The sequence below is a fragment of the Myripristis murdjan genome, chromosome 1 (assembly GCF_902150065.1).
Source record: "Myripristis murdjan chromosome 1, fMyrMur1.1, whole genome shotgun sequence".
Lineage (NCBI taxonomy): Eukaryota > Metazoa > Chordata > Actinopteri > Holocentriformes > Holocentridae > Myripristis > Myripristis murdjan.
The window spans coordinates 4,336,195-4,342,211 of record NC_043980.1 but is presented as its reverse complement, the minus strand read 5'-3'; positions in this window follow the sequence as shown (position 1 = coordinate 4,342,211).

The window sequence follows — 6,017 nt, the reverse complement described above, 5'->3', positions numbered from 1 at the left end:
ACGCCCTTTTTTTTTTTTTTTAAATCCATCGCAAATAGACAGACAGTGTAATTGGATATATTAAAAAGGTTAATTTGGCCTACAAATGAATGTTAACCACAGCTTTTCTTTTTAAAAGGCCTGTAAGGTAAATTGTTTGTACCTGACAAGTTTCGGCTACCTTGCCTCTGCAGCCTTCATCAGTTTACCTTTCAGGCCTTTTAAAAAGAAAAGCTGTGGTTAACAGTGCAATTGGATGTCCTGAGCTGTGGGTCCAGACGTTACTAACAACATAACATCTGTCTGTCTTTGTGTCTTTTCTTCGTCGGGACGTCAGCGTCTCCGTCTGTCTCAGAGCTTGAAATGATTGAAAAGCAAAGCTCAGTCGTTCGTCTGTTGTCTCGCCCGGCGGGTGGAGGGGGGGGGGCGGCGGGTCTGGAGACAGAGCTCTTGGATTAAAGCGGGACGATTGGTTTGAGTTAAGTTTGAAGGTGTCGTGGAGCGTTTTAGCGGCTCGGGTCGTGGGCGTCTTTGTGATGACGCAAGCCGAGCGAGGACGCCTCTGGTTCGAGTTTAGAACCAACAAATCACCCGCCGCCGATCACAGAGGGGCTCGATGACGTACGACGGAGCGGCTGCCATTCCACAGCGATTACACTCCAGCGACAGTGATCTGCCACGGTTTCAGTGCCAGTGAGGATTGATCAGCGTCTTTCTTTTCTTTTTTAAGTCTTTTGTTTCTCTCGCTCTCATGCTCCTAATCATCGCTGATGTGCTTTTTGTTTGAGAGCAGACCAGGCTTTGCCTCTTCTACGAGGGACTGTTACTTATAATCTCTAAAGTCTTATATTACACGACTGTTTCTTTTATTATTGATTGCATCATTCCCTGTTTTCATGATGTCCTCAAACGTCCCAAGCCGGGAACGCTCTCTCTGTCCTCAACAGCTGATCCAGGGTCAGCCATCAGTGACAAAACACAACCTTAAACTACGGCAGATGAACAAGTCGCCTGGCCTCAGGTCAGATGTTACGGGCAAAACGGATCAAACCCTCGTTAAAGGGGAGGTCACAGCAGGAAACACCTCCTGCTCTCGGGGTAGGAGGGCGGGAGTCGAACCGGCGGCACGTTGGAGTTTTAGTGACGGAAACACATCTGAAGGCAGAAATGTCATTGGCTAGCATCTCAGTGGGCGGAGCCAGAGAGCCACTGATCGTATGGCTAAGTAATGTTAGACATTTCACCTGTGAGGATATGCGTCTCCACCTCCAGGGGGCGACGTAGAGGCTAAAACTGGGCTAAACAGAGTCAGATGAACAGATCAATGGGGCTTTTCCAGAAAATCAGCTCTTTAAATTATCTTTTTTTTTTTTTTACTGTGCATCGGCGAGCAGATGCTGTTCCACATTTCTCTGAGCTCAGATGCAGGAAATGTGCAACATTTAGGAAGCAGATGATTGGTTCTCCTGTGGTTCTGCAGCCGGTCAGCAGCTCAGAGCCTCAATGTGAGTGCAAATCTGCTCAAACTCACAGCATTTTACAGGCATGGACTTCAGCTCAGCGCACAATTCTGCTTCTTTTTTTTTTACTCTAAAACGGCTTCAGAGCCGCTGTAAAGTTTGTTTTCTCACATTGACGGAGCGAGGCTAACGACTCCCATAGACTTCAAGTCTTTATGCTAAGCTAACACGAGATGCTACCCATAGTTTAGTCACAAATAACGTTATAATCGGATGAAAAAAAAAAACAATCACCATTTATATTTTTATCCACATTTTGACTGTTACAAGTTTGCTCGTAAGCCAACCTGCAAGTTGTGGTTCTTTGGCTCCGCCCATCGAGGTACAACTCAACCAATCAGATTCTTTCTACCTCCAGAGCCGCTCTACTGATGAAAAATGTTTGTGGAGATAAAACTCCAGCCTGCAAGGCGGTAGAGTACATCTGGATTGAGAATAAAACAGTTTAATCCAACCTTTATTCTTTTTTTTTTTTCCTCCACTGGCGTTCGGTCAGATCGCCGCCGCCGCGCCCTGTTTTCCTGTTTCCCTCCTCCAGATGATCACATTCCCCTCGTCCTCCTCTCCTCCTCGGGCTTGGCTCTGGTGAAGATGAATTTATGGGTTTGGGATTAGTTGTGGGGGTGACTGAAATAATATTTGTAATATTAATGAGAATCTGGTGTCAGAATAAACGGAGACCACGTCAAAGCTGGTATTTGTGGTTATCCGTTTTGCTTCTCGTGTGTATTGGAGGCACTTGACACACATTATATATGTGTATAATTTCCTCTTGACACAAACGGTCGTCCAGTGCCAAGTACAGTTACTCTCGCTGGATCTTATTTTTGGTTGTCCTTTTTATGTTTCTTTTTTTTTTTTTTTTTTTTTTTCGTTTGTTTATAGCATAACTGCCAACCGCTGATTTAAATAAAGCAAAGTGATTTATAAATACCTGCTGCTGATCGTGTCTGTTGCCTGAAACGCTGCTGACTTTGTCCTCCGCTCAGGACAGGGACACTTCCTGTGTGTGTGTGTGTGTGTGTGAGTGTGTGTGTGTGTGTGTGAGAGAGAGAGAGAGAGAGTGAGGATGCAACCTCTTTAGGGCTCTGTAGGGCTTAGGCCGGCCCCTTTCTGATGTGTGGCTGTTGCCGAGGCGCCTAACGAGGAATTCCCGCCCGTTATGGTCTCCACGGCGACAGGCCTCCGCCTCACCTGGGCCTGGACGAGCCGAAGCGACGCTCCGACTCTCTGAACCTGCAGTGTGTCAGGTGTTTTTTGGCAGCTGGTTAGGGTTAGCATCGCTCACCCAAACCAGCAGGTGCGATCAGGCTCCAGTGTTTGCTAAATATGTACATGGTAAATTTAAATTTACAGCGGTCCCTCGTTTATCGCGGGAGTTACGTTCTAAAAATAACCCGCAATAGGCGAAATCCGCAAAGTAGTCAGCTTTATTTTTTACAATTATTCTAGATGTTTTAAGGCAGTAAAACCCCTCACTACACACTTTATACACTTTTCTCAGACAGGCATTACAGGGTTCCCGCGGGGTCTTAAAAAGCCTGAAAAGCATTGAATTTATGAATTTGGAAATAATACCTTAAAAAGACTTGAAAAAGTCTTGAATTTTGATATCTAGGTCTTAAAATTTGTTCTGTATGTAACTTCTCCATATCGCATTTCTCGTCAAGCGTTTCATTTCGTGTGTGTGGCGCTGTCTGAAGCGTAGCGCGGTGAGAACAAAGTTAAAACAGCGGCACACTGACATAGATTGTGTAAAAAGCGAAGAGTTGCCACTCCGCTCTATTTTCACTGGCTAACAGCAGCACACTGGCTTAGCTTGTCTATTCATAGAAGAGGTATCACTTCGGCTTATTTTTCAATCTATGTTATCACAGACATACTACTGCTCATTCATTGGTGGCTGAATTGTTAGGTCTGTTTGATAAGTAATTTACATTTTTAAAATAATAATTTAACATATTGTTAAATTTAAAAAAAACCAACATGATGCAGGTCAAAGACTAAAAAAAGACTATTGACTAAAACTAGACTAAAATACTGTGTAATTTAGTCGACTAAAACTAGACTAAAATACTTTGGATTTTCTTCGACTAAAACTAGACTAAAATGCCAAGACTTTTTGCCGACTAAAATGTGACTAAACAAAAAAAGAATACAAGTTGACTAAATATGACTAAAACTAGTCATTTGACACAAGACTAAGACTAAAACTAAATTGAATTTAACAGTGGTGAAATAGGCTGAGAAATAGGTATTAATTTTTGATACAAACGGTCTTAAAAAGGTCTTAAAAAGACTTGAATTTAACTTGAAGAAACCTGTAGGAACCCTGCATTAACATTTCCTCACTTTTCTCTCTTGTTTAAACTCTCAAAGTTCAAACCTTCGTAGAAAAATAAGTCCAGTATTATAGAATGAACGCATTCTGTACTGTACAGGAGACACGGCACGGAGGAGATTGATTGACAATGGTCTACAGTCCCTTAGCCAATCAGGACGCAGAACACAATGCGCTGTAAAAAAAAAAAAAAAAAAAAAAAAAGCATGCAAAATTGCACTAAAAAAAATCCGCGAAACTGCGAGGCCGCGAAACGTGAACCGCGTTATAGCGAGGGGCCACTGTATATACAAATATATACAACAATTAGAAACACCGCAGTTTCCCTTTAAGCGTCAGCATTTTTAACCCCACTATTATCTTTAGGATCAATTTGACCCCATTCAGTATTTAACGTCTCTAAATACACAACTTTTTGTTTTTTTTGCTTCACATTTCATGACGTTTCCTGATTTAATGAGGGTAAATAAACATGACATTAACATGATGATGTGTTTTCAACGTTCTGGACACATTTTGTACCCATCAGTGTTTCTCTGGGGTCAGTTTGACCTCCAGGCTGTTTCCACTGCAGAAAACATGAGACACATCGACATTTTACACACATTTGTATTTCTGTTTTGGACGTTGAGGATCTAGAACATGACATTTACATTCTGCAAAAAAAAACTTTCCTCTGCTTGAGGGCCCTCGCCTGACAGAACCACACCTGTAGTGTTATCTCCACTGGCTGCAGCGTAGGCGTAATCTGGGTGACCGTGGCTGGATTAGATCAGATGATGTGTTTGAAGTGCAGGAGGCGGCGGTCCAGCAGAGGAAACCTTCAGGAGATTCAAGATTCAAGATGCTTTACTGTCAATTCTGCAGTTACGTGCCAGACATACAGAGAATCTCTGACCTTCTCCACGGTGCAAACAGTGCAAAACGTTAAGTATAAAAACACAATTAAATAGTGCAAAGAGGGGAAAAAAATGCTTTAAAGAGCAATAAAAAAAGCAATATAAACTATCAATATAAACAAAGGTCTGAGGAGTCGATGAGATCCAGGAGCCTGAACGTGTTTGCATCGCTTTCTGCTGGAGAACAAACTTGGTGGTGAAAAATAAAATTAAAAAAAAAAAATAATGTCTCAAACTTGTTCACTTGTACGGCGTGGAGAAGCCGGCCTGTGGCGGCCATGTTGGAGGTCCTCCGCTCTCGGCTGCTGGTGGCTGTCAGCAGCTGGACGCGTTGGTCCGTCTCAGCGTCATGCAACACACACACACACACACACACACACACACACACACACATCGTGTGAAGCATGCGCTGTTCAGCAGCTGTGATCACATCAGAATCAGAATCAGCTTTAAGTATTTACGCACGTACAAGGAATGTGACTCCGGTTACTTCTGCTGCTCTCATGTTCTCACACACAGTTAGACATAGAATAGAATAGAAGATACTTTATTCATCCCACAGGGAAATTCAGGTATCCAGCATCAAAAAACACAAGCATATACCATATCATAATAAATAGATAAATATAAAGAAATACATCATAAAAGCAGCACAATTATTGCTCAAGCCCAGTCCAGATGTGTGTGTGGGGGGAGCTAAATATAAATATCTACATATGTGAGAATAAAAAGGAAACAAACAAACCAAGAAACTACTAACTGATGAAAACTGTGAGCTAGAAGATGCAGATGAAAACAGACGCGGTGCCGTGTGTGTGTGTGTGTGTGTGTGTGTGTGTGTGTGTGTGTGTGTGTGTGTGTGTTGGTCAGTCAGTCAGCAGGTGACGCGGCGCTGACTCGTGGTGTTTCTGTGACGATGCTGACCTGAGGCGGCCGAGTCAGGTCAGGCTGTGATTGGCCGGCCCGACTCAGGTGTCGGCCTGCAGCTCCGCCCACTTCCCCTCTCTTCGACCCCCGAAACCCCTCCAGGTCCTGGTCCAGGTCCAGGTCCAGGTCCTGGTCCTGGTCCTGAAGAGATTCTTTAATCATCAGAGTGTCTTCAAATTGGCCTTGAAACGCCGCTGAGAACAACAGAGGCGACGGCTGGGAGGAGTCACTCAGTTCCAGACTTCCAAAAAAAAAAAAGTATATTTTTAGTTTTTAGTCTTTATAGTCTTTGTTGTATATATTTAGCCTTTATTCTATTTTATTTAACTTTATTATATGTTTCTACTGTTA